We start from the raw sequence: 22,850 nt of genomic DNA on the forward strand, positions 1-22,850 counted from the left end.
AAGAACGTCGTTGTGAACGAACTCGTGTAATAAACTTCTGCAACACGTGAAAATTATCATATATGGTGTCTTGAGTTTTAGAATTAATACTTCAGTTTCATACGAAAAAAAAATCTCGTAAACGTATGAACTGTGTGATGGAAATTAGAACTAAAATTTTAATTTCTGTATGTTATCTGTCTCTTTTATGCGTTTGTGTGTGTCCAATTTGCTTCTACGTTTCAAACCGTCTTGTCTGTTTTAATAGAAGTAACAAAGAATTTTGTGGTGGTGTTGATGCGCGTGTTTACTAGTGTGAATCAAACACTTGCAAAGATGTATACGCAGGTAGTTGATGGTTTGAATTTGTACAGCAAGCTAGAGACTGCTGAAATAAATGAGGATAAACGGAGACCGGTAATTAAGACGGTTCATCATTTACCATAATGAAGTAAACGTTTATCTCGCTCTGAACCAAGTTCTTCTCCCATTTGCTCTATAGGTTTTAAGATTTCCCTTGATCACGTTACATAGTTCTTTCATTTTCACAAAACTGCGCCTAATGTAACTTGCATTTAACTTTCCGAACATTTTAACAAGAGGTTCAGTGCAATAACTTTGTTCACGTACCACCATCACTTATGGAACTACGCATTCACTGAATAAATTCGGTGAATAACGTTTATCTGGAAGTATCTGTATCTGTCCGATTTGAACACTTTATTATTCACCTCATTCCACAGATTTACAACCATTCTTCTATCCAGTTATGGAGAATTCTCTACTACATAAATCGAAACAGAGCATTGACAAAGAAATGTTTTTTGGTTTATGAAACACCTTCCCTATGAAAATGAAAACTGAAATTACGGGAAATCAGTATGATATTCTAACCAGCAGTTTAGAATCCGTTGATGCGTGACATCAGTAGCACACTCAGGATTTAATCTGGGGGGGGGGGGCGAGTTGAGTAGACGATTTGAGAATACACACTACGTATCGCATGCGACCTATGACTGAGCATCTGCAAATGATCGCTAATTTAATTAGTATAGAAATAGAAGACACGACAACATAAATAAATATAAAAAAAAAAAAATCTTAATTAGGAAAAGATTTTTGAAAAATTTTCTAGTGTTTTTTTTCCCTTTTTCTTTGGGGAGGGGCCAGGGCCCTTGGATCCCTCTCTGAGTGCGCCACTGCGTGACATTATGAAGGCACTGTCGTTTTCAGCGCTCTTCTGTTACTTTCTATCATTTGTGGTCTTCCCTTGAAAGTTTTTGAATTTCATTTCACCATCTGTTTTAAGACGTTATCCACAAGTGAATTCGGATGTTTTAATTGTGCTGCAACATCATAAACTAACTGATAAATAATACAACTTATGCTGGTAAGTCACTGGTGTGCATTAACTCGAACCATTCTTCTTACACCCATTTCCACTACTATTCTCAATACAATAAGCGTAGATCTCTTGTGAGTGAACTTATGACTGATTTGTTACTGATATGCAATATTCTAGAAGAATGCGGAGGGGGAAGTGAAATAATCATTGCAACGTAGTCCATGTGGTGTTAGTTGCAGTCAGTTTATATAAAAAATGCGATCTTAGAAGGAAAGTAGGACTTGCATTTGCTCTGATTCTTGTATTTACGTCTTGCATCATAGCATACGTTTTATTTCGAGATAGCTGCATAGCCATGTGAATACTTTGATAACGTTAGGTCTGCAGAAGAACGACTTCCAGAATGGATTCTGGTCACTGACTAGGAAATCCGCTGTAGCTCGGTCGGTATCGACGATGTTTATTGATTGGAAAAACCTGGTAAACCAATCTAGGATGCAAAGGACCTTGATAAGAACTTTTCAACTGAAAGTGACTTAGCTAGTCTCGTATACGGAGGCGAAAGAGTTTTTCATCCCACGAAACAGGCAGATCGGGCCGAAGAACACATATAGTTTAAGACATGATGCATTGTTTTTATTTTATTAAAAAATAAAAAAAACAACTATGAAGCCTAATAAGTTATACAAATAAATGCGGGATGAAATCGTAGATTTGTTTAGAAGAATTTGACATAATATTTGGACATGTTTCGCCGTCCACTGATGGACAGGGCTTCCGGAAAACAATTAGAGAAAACATACAAGATCCGGAAAACTTCTAACTGCCGCTGTTCATAATATCAGCTGTTACAAGCAGGCCCATCTAACATTAGCAAGGCGTATTTAAAAGTTAAGCTAACAAACTGAAATAAAATGTTCTTTCCTCCTTCCTTGACGAAATCGAAAAATATGCGTAAGGCTGTTATTTTTATGACTGAAAGTCCGCAAAATATCAGACGGCTGAATTTAATTATTACTGCGCATGCCAGGGTGTTCTGTTGATGGACCGGCAATGTCTGAACAAGAAAATACAGGTATACATAATTTAATATATATTTAATTCCATAAAGTTTATTTTTCTTCCCTTCATTTCAGCACAATCGCTCGTTATGTTGTCATATTGAAGTTTTTCACATACTTCGTATTTTGTGGACAGTAATGTCAAGTCACACAACCTTACAAGATAGGAAAGATATAGGATATTCGCTCGCTTTCTTCTGTGTGCCGTTCTTAACAATTATTTTATGCGATTTGATTCTGAATATTTCTATCTTTTATTTAATAAATCTTACAAGTATTCGGGAAATCTTGTAAGATTTATTTTTACTGAAGGCTGTTAGTTTTTTTTTTTTCCGATCTTGTATTTTTTTTTAAACTCCTGACGATGCTATCAGCCAATGGAAAGCGAAAGAACGCGAAATATTATGTTAAATTCTTTTAAATAAATATACAAAATCATTCTCTATTTTTATGATATCCTCTGGCCTCATGGCCTTAGTTGTTTAAAATGGTAATTTCAAAGTTCAACTTTGCCAGGCCTTTTATCGGCCGATTCTGACTTTTCCAACCGGATTGACAGAGTGAATACAGCGTTCGCTTTATTTTAAAATCTCAAAGTATTTACGAGATTCGTCATTCGATAATGCTCTCTTCATCTTACAGTAATTTTTTAAGGGAACCAAATGTAAGAAGAATGTTCCACATTATGAGAATTTGATAACTTGCATAGGATTAACATAAAGCGCTTCGTTAAAACCCACACGAAGCAGATTAGAGAAACCTTATTGGATACAATGACACGGTCACCACTGGTTAAAACTCACGCACCGTTTCCTATTCTTCACTATCAAGTGGAAATGCTGCCCTTGAAGTTTTTGTTCAGATATCTGAAGTTACAGGAGAAATCACTAATTTACGAGGTTTTCCACGCTTTCCAACGCATTTCATCAAGAATCATGTTAGTAACTCTTAAGCCAAGCCATTCTAAGATGCGATGAATTTTTTAAGGACTTTTCAACTGAAGATGAGTTAGTCGGTCTTAAGTTTTTTTCTCCCTAAAAACAGATTAAATACGTTAATTTCGTGTATTTTCCGGAGAGAACACACGCAAATGACGTCATAGGTTGGAATTGATGCCAAAGCAACCAAGTACAGTACGAGACGCTGCTCTTAATACAGGATCCTTTGGATAGAAATTTGACCTACTGTAAATCCAGTTCTAAGTTGAAATTATAGGTCTGTCATTTTTAGTAGGCAGAAAGAAGTATTCAACAGGGCGTAGCTTGCCGAATTTCAGGCTTTTAATAACCATTTAATAATTAATTTCATTGAATTTAATTTCAAGTACTCTATTTAATAAAATAGAGTGCTTTGAAACAGCGAAATCCGTCCATTCGAAGTTTAATTTTTTTTTTTTATCTTTTTTCATTTATTATTATTATTTTTTTATTCGCAGAGACGCCAGATTACACCGATACTGGCCAAATTTTGAACTTAGTTGCCGAAAGCTTCCTGAGAAATTCAGCCTAATCGGAGTTAAATGCCGAGGGCTTGGAGACTCTTTCCCCTTGATAGTTTTTCAAATTTTTTCTGACTGCGATCTACAATAAAAAATATGTTTTACATTGTCGACCTAGCAAGTACGCAACCACACGCACAATATTATTATATATACTTGTATGTGTGTGTGTGTGTATATATATATATATATATATATATATATACACACACACACACACACACACACACACACACATATACACACACATATACACACACATACATATACACACACACACACACACACACACACACACACACACACACACACACATAATCGTGATATCATTCGCACGCAAAGTGCTTCACGCCAGAACTAACGCTCGGACTCAATTTCAAACACAACTACTACTTGTTCTAAACTCTGTGTTTGTCTAAAGTACAATATATTTTTAAGATGATGTTTACTCCCTGGCACTGTATTCACCTGACGAAGTCGGTATTTCCGATGGAACTAGTAGCCCCTTGCCTTTAATACAAAGCATCATACATCTCCTCCAAGAGATGTGCTTTGCATTAAGGGTAAATATTAAGATTCGTGATCAGAGCTTATTCTACTTTTTACCATGAGTTGCCTTGGTCCTGCACTACGTGTAGGGTCAGCTAGACTTGCAACATTTGCAGGCGCAAACTTGACTTGTTTGTTTTCTTAGGAAATGGAGTAAAACCAAGTTTAAAATAGCTTAGTATCTTTAACACACACACACATATATATATATATATATATATATATAAAGGCCGAGAAGTAATACCAGACAACTCACAACAGAGATGGAGCAAGCTCCAAGCACTTGCCGCCTTCCAAAATTTAGTTTAATATGTGGCCTGTATCAGATATTAAGCTGATTCTATTCTATACTCTTATCTTGGCCAAAAGGCTGAAAAATAAAAAAATGTAGTATAAGTTCTTATCAGTTTAATATCTGGTACAAGCCCAAGATATTAACCGATTTTTGAAAGGCGGCGAAGTGTGTGTGTGTATCGTACTGCGTCTTAAAACGAGTTGTCCTGGTTGCACTGTCTCTAGAGTCGGCTCTCTCCATCGTGGAGAAATGAAAAACATATAAATAAAACAAAAGTTTCACAAAAAGTACTTGTCTTTACTACAACTTATAAGAAGGTAAAAACAAAATGTAACCAAGTTATTAACAAACGGAAATTTTATTGACATTTAAATACAACTTACCAAAAAACACTCAAAAGGAGCACCAAAACAGAAATTATGTTACATTTTCTTTAATTCCATTGGTCTGTTTGCCGTAAAACATTGAAGGATTCATTTTTATTCATAAGAATAAACAGCTTTGCTCACTAAGCCTATTATTCGTTTGGAAGACGAATGAAAATGTCTCTGTATAGCAGGGGTCGCCAAACTTCTTTGACTGTCGACCCCTTCAAGGACAAGCAAAAAAGACGCTTATGTGAGTTTTTAGATTGTATATTTTATAGTTACAGTGTTTATTGTATGTATAATATAGTATATATTATATTGGCTTAACGTCAAAGGGATAAGTTTTTGTTTTTGACGTCCTTCTTAACATTACATATTTGATAGGAGAGATAAATAATATATAAAATTTAATTTAGATAACAAAATAACAATAATACATTCTTCCTTATATATATATATATATATATATATATATATATAATCTGCAGAAAATGAAAATAAGACTTTTATTAACTTAGTATACAATTTACTAACGTTGTCAATGTGAAGGGGTGCTTCGTGACTCTTGATAAGATTAGCAATGTTGGGTTCAAAATTAGTAAGTTTCAGCCTTAAATCGCCATGGAATTCTATATCTAGCTTATTTCTTTGTTTTGTTAAAATGGAATTAACATGGCTGAAACCAGCTTCAACCATGTACGAGCTTGGAAATACAAGCAAAAAGGGAAGTACCACTTAAGAAAGTTTTGGATATTTTTCTACAACATTTATATTCGTCCAAAAGTAACTTAAAGTCCTATTTTTAAAAAGCGTCTTAGCTTCAAGATCAACTGACAATTCAATAAGTTCATCTTGTAAGTTACATTCGATATTTTCAATATCTGCAGAAAATGGCGTGATAACCCAATCTGGAATGGGCATGTTTTCAAAATCTTCAAAGCGCAATTTAAAATCATCGCTCAAATTTTGAAGATGTTCTGTGTATATTTCTAAGTCTTCATCTTTTACTTCCAATTGTGGTAGATTCGAAAAGTACTGAAAATCTTTTCATAACAATGATGATTTAAATAAGGTTAATTTAGCTTGGAAGCCTAAAAGAATATCATCCGAGCTTGAATAATCGTGACATCTTTACCTTGTAGACGGGTTTGTACGTCATTAAATTTTGAAAATGAGTCCGCCAAGTAGAAAATATGATTCTTATTTCTCTTCAGTTCATCACTCAATAACAAATTAACATCTGTAAGAAACTCTAGGGTTGAGTCGAACAACTCAACAAATCTTTGTAGACTTGCACCTCTAGACAACCATCTTACTTCAGTATGCAAGAGTAATTGGTTTGATACTTCATTTTTTTTCACGAAGTTTGGCCGAAACCATTTGCCACCAAATAGTTTCAGTGCAACACACAGTGAATAGTACGTACACTTTGAACTTTTTCTTTCAGAAAGGCAGCGAAACCTCGATAACGGCCCACCATTGCAGGTGCGCCATCTGTGGCTACTGCTGTTATATTAGTAAATGGAATATCATACTTATTGAAATATTCCTCCAATCACTGAAAAATTGTCAACCCCGTTCCATCACTTTCAATAAATTTTGAAAATAAAAATTCGTCAATAATTTGATGTTTGGTTTTACTATAATATCTTACATAAACCATAAGAATAGAAGAACTGTCGAATGTAGATTCAGCAAGTTGGATGAGAACTTACTATTTTTGAGTTCTGATACTACAGTTTTTTGTACGTCTTCAGCCATTTCATCAATACGTCTTTTCATGGTATTCGCACTCAATGGAAAGCATTTTAAAACAGGGCCAGAAACTTTTTTCATTATGGTTTCAATTACTTCTTTGATTGCGGGTATAACAATGTCCTCTGCAATTGTATATGGTTTTCCTTTTTTTGCTATATTAAAAGAAATATTGTAGGAAGCTGTTAATTCTTGTTTATTGTCAGCTTCTGCAGATGCTTTCATAAATGATTTTATAGTTGGTTGATATGTGTTTTTCTCTTTCAGTTCTTTAAAAAAGTCAAGATCTTTATCTTTCTTATCGGGATGGAGGAGTCTTTGAAGATGATCTTTCATTTTTGCTGGTTTCATTGCATCGTTAATAAAAGTTTTTTCCACAAAGAAGACCCATAGGCCTCGTTTCGTTTCTTAATGAAGCAATAAACCCAAGTTTCAAATATTTTAACGAATATTGTCTGCATTTCTTTTTAGAATCTGAAGCTGCCATTGTGGTTACTGGGGTTGTAACAAAATAATTAAAATTGAAGTCACTAAGCAAAAGTAATGTCTAAATAATATACCTACTCACGTATTTCTATAGGAGTACAAAACTACCAGCCCTGCTCAACTCTTCAACATAGAGAAGTTTAGTTCGTAAATGAATAACGATTGAATTATAATACGTATATTGATGAATTTTAGAACATTAACGCTCACTTGCATGTCGGCGCACAAAAATGAGATTGGAATTGAATATGTGTAAGAATAAGTAAATAAGCAACCCGCGTACCTGTTGCAATCTCGCTCCCGCCACGCCGGCCGGGCGGGAACCACCGACATCCATTTATTGGTAAATACGTCATTTTAGCCTACCTTGATTGGCCTCTAACTATTTTCATGACCTTGCTCCATCTTACAGGTCATGAAAATAGTTATTCATATCCTATTCATGTCACTGTTCCCACGATTCACTCTTAATTGCGTTGTCATTCAGGATGGAGGTAATCCAATTTAACCGATTTAAATATTACCTGTACAATGATGTCTTATATTTTTCTATCGACCCCTAACAATGTTGTATCGACCACTTTGGCGACCACTGCTCTATAGTGATAAATATCCCTTCCCTAACAGACTGCAAATACTGTAGAAGAAATACCAGTAGCTGTAGTGTACTAAATACAGTACACAATTAGAGCCAACGTGCTATATGCAGTGACATTTAGTGTAAATTGGAGGCATTTGGAATGGAAACGATCCGACTATATGATAAACGACGTAATGGTAAACAACTTTCCTTCCACAGACATTATCATTATCTTCCCATATACATTATCATTAAGACAATACCAATTTTAAAATTAAAATGACATACATATTTAAAACGGTAAAAATGCGCTCACTCAACGCGGAACGGACATAATATACCGACAGGCGAGTTCCCTCTTGAAGGAAAACGCAAAATGTGATATCGCCCGGCGCGATATGCTAAAGTACGAATTCTGTGATATACACTCTGATATTTTCTGTTATATTTCCTTTTAAAAAATGTTGGTCGCTACCCGCTAAACTGATTTCGCGGGTCGCGACCTGCAGTTTGAAAAACACTACCTTTGCAGATATATCTGCAGGTCGCATAGGTCAAATATTTTCATCCAAATTTGGCATATACGGTAATTGTTTATTACGTTATTTCTGTCCTCGGATAATTTCCACACAATTTGATCCAAATGGAAGGCGTTCTGTAATTTAACAGATTTCGATAGTTTATTCATTGGCTGTTTTACTTACCTTATGTAAAAACAAAATAAAATAAATGATATGGCATTCGCGGCTTAGTTGGCCGAGCTGATAGCATATCCGCTCTTCTATCAATGCTATGGGTTAGAATGCCTCCATGCAGATGGACGTTTGTGAATGTATTTATGTCGTAAATAAATTTTATCATCTGATCTGAAACTATCGCCTTAATTTTACTGAAAGCCTGAAATGGCTTGAAAAATTCCTTTTGTTTTTAGTCTCCAGAAATGGTTTCGATCAATGTTCCCTCTAAGCAGTGTGCACGCAAGTCAAAAACGGAGCGCATACCACTAGTAACTGCGCACATAAATTTTTTGCTTTCAGAATTTCTAGTTTGTCTATTTTTGAACGTACTCTAAAAACGAATTGTGTGTATATCATAGTTGTCACTTATTTTATTTAGTAATTTCTCCGGTGTCTCCACTGTAATGTTATTCTAAACCATTCTGACTTAATAGACTCTAATTAGTTACTTTTAACCTGACGCTTATATCAGCAAGCTGCAGAGATATTTGTATAGTGGTAGTCATTTGAACTCGTGCAAACGTGATGGATATTTTTTGTAGCTACACAGATTTAAGCGAATTAATTTAGTGCTCGCAGTTTTACCGGCTAGACGAAAAAAGGACAACATTAATATGAGAAATATTATATTAACGCACACATTGAATCTGAGACTGGAAACTTGCGCACAAAATGTTTTTAATGTGTACATGGCACGGCAAAAATTAAAGGGAATATTGATTTTAATATAACATTGCTCCTTTTTTTCATCTTACATGGTGCCATAGTATAAAGTATTGTTTTCAGTGAGAAGTTAGGAAAATAAAATAAAATTTACCTTTCTTAAGCAGGATGTAGATAAAATGAAAATATCATTTGTAGACGAGAGATAAAAAATAAGGAAAACAGTTAGTTGACTACGTTTGGAAGTTGTGGTCCTAAACCATAATAGCAGCAGCAGCGATTATACTGACAATAAAAAATAACTTCGCTAAAGTAACTGCTTCTAAATTTAAGTCATCCACATGATTCCTTAGTACGTGACTCACTTATATATATATGTTTGTCCACAAAAAGATTTATCACATGACAGTCTTGGCAACATGAATTCATGCTTTAACTATGGAGAAACTCCATTTGGTGATAGATAACCATTGGGTGGAAATTAACGAAACTGGCCATTGTTACTCGAATCAAATATTGAAATAGCAGGTGAAAAACTGAGGTGTTCACAACTATGAACCCGACTCGACAATTCTAGTATGGGACTTCTGTGACACAAACTCCGGATTCAATTATCTGTTGGTAAAGATATGTTTACTCTTTTTTGATTATGAGAAAGCCATACTGCCAGATTTTAAAGAAACAGTGCATACATCCAGTAAGAATAAGAAATCATGGAAACTTTCCCAGAAACTGTCCATCTCTATGAGAGAGAAGCTTTTTGCTGCACAAATCAACCAGGAGTTTCATCGAATGGATCAGTCAGTTTGTTTGTTTGGCGAGGGAGAAGGAAACAAACTTATGTTTGTTTCCTCCCTATACTATGTTTTTCAAGCTAAACTGGATTAATGCATGAGACCCACTAATTCACCTTAGCTTGAAAAACAACTTATAAAAGCAGGGCCGCCGAGAGAAATTTTTGGGCCTGTGACAAGTCTGTGGTCCAGGCCCCACTTAAAAAAGTGCATCATGTTTGTTTAATAAAAAAGTCATAAAACATTAATCATTTATTTAAAAAAGTGTACAATAAATTCAAAATATTACATACCATACAAAAATTAAATAAAAAGAGAATTTTTAAATTTTTATTGCCTCATCCACTTCCTCACTTTATGGTTAGCGAAATCTTTAATCACCTCGTCGTAATCAATTTTCATTGCCAGGTCATGTTCTGTTGATAGCAATAGCGCAGCCGACTGCAACAACCTTGCACGAACGCCTATTGACGTCATCACAGCTATAACTACAGCGATCCGCGCCGAGAGAATCAGTGTCTTCCGGACACTAACGGCGAGCTAAAGCGCGTAGCCGTCTGTCTAAAATAAAATACAGTATCATTCTCGATATGCCATTATCCTTTATCATTCTTGTATTATTACGAGAATTAAAACCATGCATTATAAACACAGTTATGTGACAAGTCGGGGCCCGTGACAAACATCTCAGATGTCACCCCCTCTCGGCGGTCCTCTATAAAAGTGTTTTTCTCTCTAGACGGGATTGGAACTCGCGGGTTTACAGATGAGGGCACTGGAACTTCAATATCGTCTGTTCTTTTTAACGGGCTTTCAAAAAGTTTCATTTCCAGCCAGTCACTGGAGTAAGATTTGTTTAATAAGAAGCTCCAGGGATTCTTACAGTACGGTATTCTCCATTGAGAATCTCAGCGCTTGTATATCCAGTCTTATTTCAGTCATGAAATAAGACTGGATTAAATGTATCATTAAATGAATTAATGTAATCCATTCAAAATGTTTCAGCTCCGTCGCTTAGTAGAAAACAGTTTAATATATATAACAAAAATAAAAATAAAAATCATTAGTTATATCGAGAAGAGATAGAAATCCATATTGTGAAAAGTAAGATTGATTAAATAGTTATTTTTTGTGAGAAATCAGTTCTGTCTGAACTATTTATATATTTAAATGCGAAGTTGAAATATCTGCTGTAAAAATGATAAAAACAGTTTTGTGTCATTAGATAAGTATGATTACTTGACTTAGTGGAAACTAAATCTAAAGAGGAATGTTTGTCTTTTAACTGCATGTACTAGCCAAAGTAGATTTGAGAATCCGAGTTTCTGGAAAAATGTGCTGTGTTCTCTGACTGTTTGTTCGCAGAGTGGACTAAAAGCCTGACTTTTTGGAAATAAAAATAATAAAGTTTTAGAATACACGTAACTGATAGATATAATCCTATCCACATTTTCAGACTATGAAGACGGATTAATCGCCCTTTCAATAACATTAATTAGCTTTCCATGGAGCCAATTTATTTTCCCGTGAGAGGCCATTGAGCTTAACACATTAAGGGGAAGGTGGCGCAGATAGTAATGTCGTGGTATCATATGTCTGCTGCCAAATGAAGAAGAAATACTCTGAAATCTGTGCTGTTAGGTTAGGTCAATGATGAGTGCTACTTAGTAATCAAGTTAATTCACTGAAAGAAGCCGGCAGATTTCCTGTGAATATTTCTGCTTAACTGTATTTCAGATTGATCAGCAGTTCATTTTTTTATGTTAAAAACAGTTCCTGGAATCCAGACAACTGACAGTGGCAAACCAAACCAATTCCAGCACTTTTTTTTTCCCTGCAGGCCATTGTGTGTACTAATTAGGTTATAGCCGTCACCTGCTCTGCTGTCCGTCACACAGCTGGCGACGTAGCGGAAATGTTGCGCCATCATCATTAATAGCGAGTGGTTTTCCTCCCTGTGGACTGCAGCCAGGTGGCATAGTGTCGGCGAAACTTTCACCTTGACCTTGGGAAGTGTCACCGGCCCGCCTCACGGTCGGGTGACCATAGTACTTGTGTGATACTTTCCAGTAGTTGCATAATAATTCTGATGAATACACATAAATGTCTTCGAGTGCATGCGCAATGAGAAATTTCAATGAAGGCAACCTGGATACCGCTGGCTGTATAGAATGCATGAAAGAAAGAAAATAAAGGTGGTTTTGTAAGAAATACAATCTCATCAAGAAAGTGAAATACCAAGTAAAATTTTGTCACCATAGTAAAAGAAGGCACAAGGCAATTCATCTTTTAAGATTACAATAATTGAAATATAGAAAAAGAAAACTGTTCTGTTTTGAATAGATTCTTAAATCCTATGACGACATTGAGTTATGAAAGTACTGCTTTAAAAAAAAAAAACAGAATAAGAAACATACTATCTGAAATTTATCTATTGTATAAGGACAGAGTTCTTATACAATACAAATTAACATTTTTATACAAATTAACATTTTCTTTATTGTGCGCCTGCTGCACTTTTATAGTTTTCTTGTTTATTTTTCATTAGATCTATCTTGGTCAGTGATGTAAGTTATTGCATTACTTATTTCGACCGAATATTTTCCGAGTTGCATTCCTATTTAATATCATGTTGAATTCGTTTTGTACGAATCTTAAGATGGGTCAATAAATAAGACCATTATGGTTATTGATAGAAAATTATTAATGAAATCTCTGTACACTACTAAAGGGAGAAATCTACGAATTGGTTAGATCCATTGGCGTCTAAAGAGGTATGCACATAGTTTTCATCCCCCCCCCCCCAAGCGATAATGATTTAGTAAACTTTTGATTAGGTATAATTGGCTGTCATCTTTAAAGTTACTTTTGAAATTCTGTGAAAACGTTTACAAAAATGTTAACATTGACTGTGTTTTTAATCATTTAAAAAAGTTAAAAGGCCTTTTCTAGGCTTTAGAGATGCTTGGCGCACACAAATAGGAGTGTTTTCTCCTTTCAGAAACTAACTTTACCTAGTGTGACCATTTTTTTCTTCACGCCCAATCCGGACATTAAATTTTTCTAGCAACGAAAAAATAATCATGTGAAAAATATTGCATTTTATAATTATATCACAAAAAAGTTAGATAATTATAGAAGATATAAAATAATTATTTATTACTATTTGAGATACTCCTCAATATTTAAAAATAATATTTATTTTTTACACAAAAATTTCTCAAAAATTTTTCATTTTTGATTACCCTCTTGAAATCTTCACAGAAATTACGTTTTGTAATTATCATAGTTTTTGAAGTAGTTTCGAGGTTCACCTGTGATTTCAGCAGTCGACAAGTTGTTGATTATTGAAAATACCCTCTCTTGCTGCATTGGTTCTCTCTGCAAATAGTATTTAATGTAACCCATTCAAAGTGTTTCAGCTAACGAACTGCTTTCTCCATGCTTCCAAATATGACACGCAATTGCTCTCGAAGTTCACGCATTGTTCAATAACCATTCCTTTTGTATACTGCTATTGTTTGCTTACATCAGAACCTCCGTAAGGCTCAGTCTATAGACGAAGCCCTTTGGTCTTCGTCTATAGACTGGACCTGGGTTCCATTCCTCGTCTATGACGTGAGGAATACCTTTATCTGGCCTCTTTCGACGAAAGGTGAGTTAGCCAGTCTCATACGGGGGTAGAGGGTTTTATTTGCGCGAAATTACTCTGGCTGAAAAAAAGGAAAACATAACTAGCATCTTAAAAACTACTATTTTCAAATCCAAATATTAACTAATGCAAACAATGTATCAGAAACCAGGACGGTTTGTCACTCTAGCTTTACCTATCTCTGTAAAAACGCTCCTGTAACTCTCAATATTACATGTGACTATAGGAGCGTTAGGGTATAGATTCTACACCCTATTACAATATTCTGTAATATTGTAATATTCTGGGATGAGCGGACGTGATTCTACACTGTAGTATCACGTCCTCATCCCAATTCGTCTAAAACCATCGATAATTATGGGATCAGCTTTCACTGACCGCATAGGATGGACTAACTGATCCTAGATTTCCTAGAAGAGTGCTAAAGAGCCAAAAAGTGCTCAAATAGAGCCCCCTTTGGAGAATTTTGGCCTTAGAGGATTTATTCTTTTTTATTTAAAATATTCATATTTAAAAACCAAGTTAACAAGCTAGCTTTTCACCAATAAATAAAGGCTTTACTCCACCTTTGCAACGAATTGGCGGGTCATCGGTTAAGAAAACTATCATGACTGATGTAATTTCATTTTCAATGGATTCGTGAAAGTTTCATCGACCTAAATTATATTTTCGTTCCCTTCGAAGGCAACACGAATTTCGAATAGCTGCAATAATGATGTCGATCTCCAATATCCAAAAAATAGGGAACGTAAGAATTATAGACCCTTTGGCACGAATTATAGTTTCCGAGTTATTTCTGCCTGGTATCTGAAGAGAACCGACGAATTTGATGTCGTGTTACCATTTCACTAAAAATGCACACTAATGAAAGCCAAAATCATGCCAGTAATACATACAGGAAAGAAAAAAGATAAGTAGGTCTTAATAATCTCATGGAACTACGAAATTTATATTGGATCTCATTTGAAGTTTCTCTTAGAATAAAAGCTTATTGTGGGGATTAGAAAAGTTGTATGCTATTGGCCCAAAACACGTCCTTTCTACCGTGCTTTTTAAATAGCGAAATACCAAGACACTTCTTGTCACGGGCGCACATTTCTGTATACTGCCATATTATCAACATACAAAGTCAACTTTCATAACAAATTATTATAGTCATATTTTTCTTTGCTGCATACAATGCAGTATATACCGTTCTTTCTTTTTTCTTTTTTGTAGTATTACACCTCTTGGTGTGTAGCTAAACATATACTAAGGAAATCCTGTATATAACAAAAAACTGACAGTTTCTCACCTCTATCTGAATAAGTTATGTTCTCATACTTTTACTTTTGGCTAATAAATTCTTGCAGTGTGGGTCTCAAAGGTTATGTTCGTTGCTTTGATAGGATCAGATCACTTCTGGGTCATTCATCTCATTTTGCTCAATTAAGTATTGGTTCTTGACTATTCTATGAAATATAGTTCTATAATTGAAGGATCTTTACACTCACTTCTCGTTTTTTTTCTTCATAATCAGAAACAGTAGCTACCTACCAGTAAAGCAACCAGGAGTTGGATATCTGTGCAAGCTTCACTGCTTGGATACCCTACTTTCTATTCTGTTTTTCCTCGAAAACTCCTCAAACGTTTATAAGCGAAAAACAGTAGTTGAAGTGGCTAGCTAGATTAATGAAATGGTACAATCTTCCTCTCATTTATTTCATCATGCTCATAAAGCACATTATACAGCATCATATTGTCCCCAAATTTTATCTTTATTTCCCAAATTACAACCAGAATAGAATAACAGGTTTATTTTATCTTTTTTGGTATGGATTGAGTTGTGATGTTGCTGAAAGCAGCTCACACAACATGTCTGGTGAATTCACTCAGCTGCCATAGTATCCCTTTTCGATCTTCGAAATTCACAGAAAAATAAATTGCCGTAATGGAAAATGTCATTCATCTGACCCCGACTTCAAGCAGCCACTTGCTTATGTCACACTTCTACTGTACTTTTATCTTTCGTTACTACCAATACATGTTCTGTACACTTCTGCCAGCATTTAGTAAGAAATCATTATTTTTTTTAGAAAAATGTATGAGAAATGGTCATAGCTTTTGTCTTCTGAACTCCGATATGATGCAACATAAGCATTTCAGAATTAATGTTCATTTTCAGTCACATTATGAAATCTTGTTGAAATGTATAATCAATCATGCGCACTGTCAACCTGTTCAGGTTTCCAATCGCGTTGGCTGTACTGGCGTATTATTATCATCTACTACACCATATTTATATTTGTTAAATGCATGTTTTATAGCCCTATTTTGTGGGAGGAAACCAGCTAACTTACCTTAATTTGTAAAATCCCATATAAGAATTAGATTCTTGTCATGACGCGAGAAATCGAATTCAGGTCTTTTCCAGTCAAAGAGTGAATCCTCCATTTACTGCCAAGTTCACTATGGAAGCACCTTTATAACCAGTACATACTTTTTTTTTTAAATAAAAAAAAATCAATTTTTTTCATACATTCCGTAAAAAAATTGTAAAACTGAACTTCGAAAACTAAGTTCACATTTTGGTTCAGAAGCTAGTTGCATCTCGTAGTAGATATAGTGGTAATTAATTAGCACCCCACCATTGGTGTATGATATTCGGTAATTTGGCTGAATGGAAGAGATATTTGCGAATCTCACAAGACATTTCGCACATCTCTTCGGAAACTGTCATATCACAAGCATACAAATCGAAACTCGTTGAAGAGAGTTTACATTCAAACGACACTTACTATACTTAAAATTTCTAAAGTGATTACTAAAACTATTTTCCATTATGAGAGAATGTTAGATAAGATTTTTTTTTTTACAAATGCCGACTATCTTACGCATTTTGCCGCGCTTTCATTGCAAAATACCACTTTCAGTTTCATATAACTGTCGTAACGGAATCGCTGTCAATACTGTTTCATTAATCAAACAGAAAGAAATACTCAGATTGCGCCTCCTAGCGATGTCTTCCAATCACTTATATACTCACTTCACCTGTTGTTTTTACTCTAGAATGTTGTTCTATCGCAAACATACTAGATACTATGGTATATATACACACACACACATATCATAGTAAAGATTTATTTGAATAGATATACAAATAAAAAGTCTACGGACTATTAAAGTTTGTACGTGAGAGTTAAAAACGCAGTACCTGTCACTTTGGGCATGAACACACCTGGAGTACTTAATAGCGATAAACTTTTACCCCCCCCCCCTCTCCCACTATAAGCCATACAGCCCTGTGTAATCGGCGTTGGACACCAATATTAACATGAGTATTAAATGTCAAAATTAGCCATGATCTTATGTCTATCTAACGACTTATGAAAAGATTTGGTTAAAGAAATGAAGATTAGAGATCAATTACTTAAGTCTAAGGAACACAATAACTGCACATCCATAAATTAAAAGAAAAATTATTAAAAGAAACCGCAAACCATATCTCAGTGCACTTTGCGTTGGCATGTGGTGTGTAATGTATAGAGAAATGGGACGAAATCTTATAACTTTTTTAAGTAACTTCGTTATTTATTTATTCAGGCTCTTAGTTTACAGCCTAGGATTCGTAGATAAGATAGGAATTGCATTATCGTCTTCCATACCTGCGACTATAATTACAGATGCTTTTGCAGTGCGAATGCGTGCTGTTATGCACCTTAAGCAGTCAAATGCCACAGGTGCTAATTTTAGCTGTGCTTTGCGAAGCTTTAAATTTTCACACGAACTGGGTCGTGTGTGTTGTCGTGGGCGCGTGGTTTGTGTGACATTCAGTCGTTCCAGACACATTAAGGACGATGTTAAGAAGTGGAATGATTCATTCAACACATTTATCACTGGCATTCCGTGCGTACGTGTGCTAACATTGCGCAATCAGGGGGGAATGAACGCTTTGAGAGAGAGAGAGAGAGACCTGATGTTCCTTCGAAAGAGAATGTTTTTCTCCCCTTCTTTGACTGGCTTAAATTTTAAACGTAGAGGTAAACTCATGTTTGTTCCAATCGTAAATAATGAGCTCCATAATATTCACTTTCTCTTGAGACCACGTAAATAGTGGTGCATTACTTAAAAATAAAACGTGGGGGAACGCCATTTTCTGACGGGGTAAGGAACATTCGTTTCCCCAAGTTACGAGTTTATCACGACCATTGCCTTCCGATTGAAACGATCAGGGGTTCGACTCGTTCGGGAGGTGAGGAAAACCTTTATATGATTTTTAAGCTGAGGTGAATTAGATGGCTCATATAGAGGCGGCAGGGTTTCCCCTTCTAACTCTAGAAAACAGCAGTTTACGTGTTTTTCATCTTTATCAACAAACTGGTCAGAGAACACACGCAGTTAATAGAACATAATATACTGGCTGCATATCCTTAGTTACGTCTGCCGTATTTCCAAACCATTCCAGTTCTTTTAAGAAGAAATCACAATAAATAAATTAAAGGATCCCCCTCTGGAGCACCTACCATTTATACCAGACAACTAAATCCACGATATTTCAGAAATATTAATTTCACGCTATTTTTATGTCAAATAAAATATCCAATAAAATCAAACCAAATATCTTCTAATATATCTGTTTTTGAATAACCAGCAATGAAAAAAACAGAGGTTTTTTTAAATTTCTAATTCAACATATCACGAACTGATCATGTTCATAACATTAATCTATCAAGAGCCTACTCAACTCACAAAGGAAAAGCTAATGAGTAATGTGCGAATATTATTTCGCATGATACAGAGATCACAGAGGCTAATAAAACAAAGGATATTTCAATCCGATTTTCACTAATAGGCCAGTAAAGAAAACATTATTGAACAGCCGGTATTCTCTAGTTTGTAATAAGCATTGCAATAATTTCTCTTGGTCGCAGTAAAGCAAAGACTTAAAACCTGACCCTGCAATGAAATCATTTTTCTGCATTATTTCAGATACCACATCAACCGCTTGACATAACATAGAGGAGCTGAAGGTGAGTTATCTTGTCTCATACAGAGTAGTGGAATTTTTACTCTGCGAAATCAGCCAGAACACAAGCTACAGACTTAATATACTGACCTCATATCCTTCGCTGTTCGTCTGCAATTCCAAACCTTTGCCATTACCAGGGTTTCTTACATGGAACTATTCTTGCTGATTGTGTGTGTGGGGGGGTATACTCTTACATATACATATAAGGATTGCATGAAGCTTTGATCATCTGATGTATACTTACGTGTCCTTAAAAAAGCGGGGGGTGGGGAGATAAAGTAACACTGCATTTTTTTTTTTTTTTTTTTGCTGTCTTTGCGAAATCTTGAATATTTTTATTATTGCTATTCTAGAATAAATATTTAAATTTCATCAACTGGGAATATCGAGAGGGCGCTCTCGCTAGTCGCAATTGAAATTGCCGTGTCATAATGTACAGCAGTCAGGTGAAATGTCTGTTTATAGATGAAACTTCATTCTCAGAAACGATTACAAAAAAAAAAAAAAAAAAAAAAAAAAAAACAGGCACTGCAAAAATAAAGTGTATAATAATGTACTCTGCACGTTGAATTTACGTGCTTAAATAAAATAATTTCCTGTTATTACTGGATAAGAAAAACAAATTTCTAAAATCGACTGTTTGCTACCGAATAATCAGTAAGTCACTATAGCAATCTCAGAAATATGGATAAATAACACTTCTAGTTGTTTTATCAACTGGGCAAATTTAATAAAAATAAAAGATAAACAAACGCTTTTTGGAGTTGTAGGGCTGTTTTTTTTTTTTTTTTATAATAATAACAATAGGTTGTTTCCGTGTCCATTTATATAAACATACTAGTGCAGCGAAAACATCGAAAGAAAGACGAAATAAAAAGCTGTAAATAAAGATAATAGACCAATTCTTTCATGTGATGTGCTTAAGTAAGTAACCATGTGATCGCACATTTCACAACGCTGTCATCACATGCTTGCTTGAACCTAAGCCTTAGTTTCGTTCGTTTGTATGCATATTTCAGCAAAGCAGCTTTGTCTGTAAAGTTCCCAGTTAAATATTTATTTATCCACATATTATTCTGTATGAACCCCATTTTCTGACTTAATAAATCATAAATTAGGAATATTACTCTAAATTAGTAAATTCTCAGTTTTTTTCATCATCAAAGTTAGGAACTTGTCTCTCTCTCTCTCTTTTCTGGTGTCCTGAAAGAAACGTTTTTTTATTATTATTTTTTCGGGACATCAAAATAAAAAAATTGCCATTTTTTTCTTTGTTCATTTCTTCGTTTTATGTTTTATTACCGTTTGAAACGCTATAGAAATGTATAAAATGCTTATTCTGTAATTTTATTAACTTTGGTACTGAAAAAAAAAATATTATGACTAGTATGAAACCAGTCATATAACAAATGAACGATTGAAATAGTAGATAAACTACGATACCGCGAAACCAGCAATTCAAGTTTAGTGAATGCACTTAAGGCGAATGAGAGAATAGTAGTTTATTGCGGGGTTCGCTGCGAACTTGTTTAGGTTGATAAAAATCGTGATTCATGAAGTTCATTCGGTTACCATCAGATGGATTTATGTCTCGTGGAAAAAGCTAAAAATAATAATAAATCAATTTAGAAGCTAGTAATGCTAGTAATGAACATTGTGTCGATTTTTCACTATCTAATCTATAAACTATGCTATTTAAGGGCATAAGTAAGGAATTAATAATAGAATCATCCCAGTCAAAACTGATAAACATTGCAGTGAATGCCTGTTGCATTAAAACATGCTTCTCACTTCAGGGCAACAACGTTAAACCAGACCTACTTCACCAAAGAAAGATTTTTATAAATTCTTGGTGGTGATGGATTTAGGCCTTTTCTAGAATCCAAAAAGAATAAGAAATATTTCCAAATGAAATAACTTTCATGTAACTTAATCTGTGATTTAGCTGTATTTCTCAAATGATTAACAATAATGAAGCGAATGAGACTATTTTTTTTATTATTATTTTGAATTCGACCCATCAAAGGTCATAAATCTTTCGCACAATTAATATCGTGGGTGTGCTAAGAGATCAATAATCCAGCCTTTGTTCTAAGGACTAAACATGAAATTTTTTCATGCTACTTCATACCTCCAGTAAGCAGGGTGATGGTTTGACATTGGACGTCGAATATTGTCTACCACTTCAAGATTTTACAAAAATCCATGCCACAGTGGGATTCAGACCCACAACCTTTTGGTGGAAAAGTTGGTACGCTGTCACTTGGTCGGCGATAAAATAATTTATCATTTAAGCTACGCTGAACTATTTACCTATTAAAAATAATAAAAAGCTGGAATACTACAATTCAAATGAAGACTAAAAATAATGATAACTCGCAGCTCTTAGATAAAAGCAATAGTATGTTCCCTTAGCTGACTCGTCACTTGTTAAGTCCTTTTCTTTAAAAAAAAAAAAAAAAAAAAAAACAGCCAACTCATTACAACCACTAACTACGAATTAAAAATTAAGCTGTGCTAATCTACTAAAAATATACATTATTTTATTGTTATTTTTCTAGTGTTAAGGGTGTGGACTCTTTCTCATACCGTTGGGAACCTGCCACTCACGACAACCAATAAGACTAGAGAGGCTCCAATCTTTTACTATCAAGATGGGAAGTTCGTTTCAGACGGCTCTGACCTGGTCTATTCTGCCCATATATTTTTTTCAGAGAACAATAAACACTCAAACAAGCAATTTCCTCAATAATAGGTAACTTGTATTGAGGACACGTTATGAGGAAATTTAACATGTAGGGTCAGAGGGAGCAAATGTCCTACTTACTTGCCCACTAGTTGCGATGGTCGTAATTACAGGGGTCCATCTTATACAGCAAAATTTTTGAAATAACGAACGTGTGTTGTGTGTGTCATGGAATGATTTTGAGAATGAGTAGTATCCAATGGCATTTTAGGTGCCACTATTATTCCCTGACTTGAGGCATATGGATTAGTCTGTTTAATCCCATAGTGAGTCACAAGATATTCGGGATATCAGTGCTAGCTGTCGGATAGAACAGAATAATCGATAAATCAATCTTCTTATTTTACATCGTTTTGTTGCTCAACCACGTGACCCGTTCCAATTTTCACTGCTTTTTATAATCACCGCTCATCAAATGAGTACTCCCGCATTTCTTTTTCAAGGAACTATATTCGAAGAATTACGAACATTTGTTTTTCATTTAGTTCTTTATCCAGAAGTAATTTTAGATATGCTCAAGGACATATATGTAGTTTGGTGATTTATCCCAAACCTTACTAGTGCATAATTACGATTATCAGATCTGGCAAATAGTAGACATGCTCCTTTTACTCGTGTGAAGGACTGACAGTTTAGATGACATGATACTATCAGTTTTTTCTTACTTCTTTATATATATATATATATATAATGTATGGCTCCCATGAACTTAAGGTTTTTCGTAAATCAATATTTGTAAATAATTTTCCCCCCAGCTGTATGGGACTGATGTACGATACTGTGGATGGTCTAAGGATTTTTTTTTCTATTTTATGTATTTTTATATAGTCTGAAAATCCTGCTCTAGAGACTAAACGTAGAACTTTTTCAACCTCTTTAGGCCTTCAGTAAAAAGAACGTTGGTCTCACCCCAGCGACGAAATTCATCTCCGATCTTAAGCACAGAAATTTATGGCCACGGCGAGATTTAAACTCACAGCCTGTTGGCTAGAGAGTGGATACTGTAACCATTCAGCTATCCAAGCCGACAATCTTAAAATAATGTTAAAATAAGTATAATAAGCATATCATATTCTTCAACTATCTTCTCATGTCCTCCTTTGAATCCACAGCATCAGGGATGGCAGTATATCCACTGCAGTGATTTCTGATTACATCACGAGTATAAGAGATCGCGGGTGCTCGTTAAAAGACTTCTTTGTTGAATTTTCATATCTGAACAATATGCGGCACTTGTAATACAGCGAGCGAAAAATGATAGATATCTACATGTACCTCTGTATTGTTGTTATGTGCCATGCAATCGTTTTCGACTCTTGGTGATCTTGTGAACA

At 34.9% G+C, this 22,850-nt stretch overlaps 1 non-coding gene and 1 pseudogene across 1 annotated transcript; one reads left to right on the forward strand and one right to left on the reverse strand.

Moving 5' to 3' along the window:
- Positions 1-4,642: 4,642 nt before the first annotated feature.
- On the reverse strand, positions 4,643-4,814 carry LOC150101103 (U2 spliceosomal RNA; annotated as a pseudogene).
- LOC150101104 (U2 spliceosomal RNA) lies at positions 4,782-4,967 on the forward strand. The gene has a single exon (XR_016549214.1). It is a non-coding gene; the product is annotated as a U2 spliceosomal RNA (small nuclear RNA).
- Positions 4,968-22,850: the final 17,883 nt, after the last annotated feature.

This window comes from Typopeltis vanoorti, chromosome 12 (genome assembly GCF_054136105.1).
Source record: "Typopeltis vanoorti isolate ZY-2024b chromosome 12, IOZ_Tvanoo_1.0, whole genome shotgun sequence".
NCBI classification, from domain to species: Eukaryota; Metazoa; Arthropoda; class Arachnida; order Uropygi; family Thelyphonidae; genus Typopeltis; species Typopeltis vanoorti.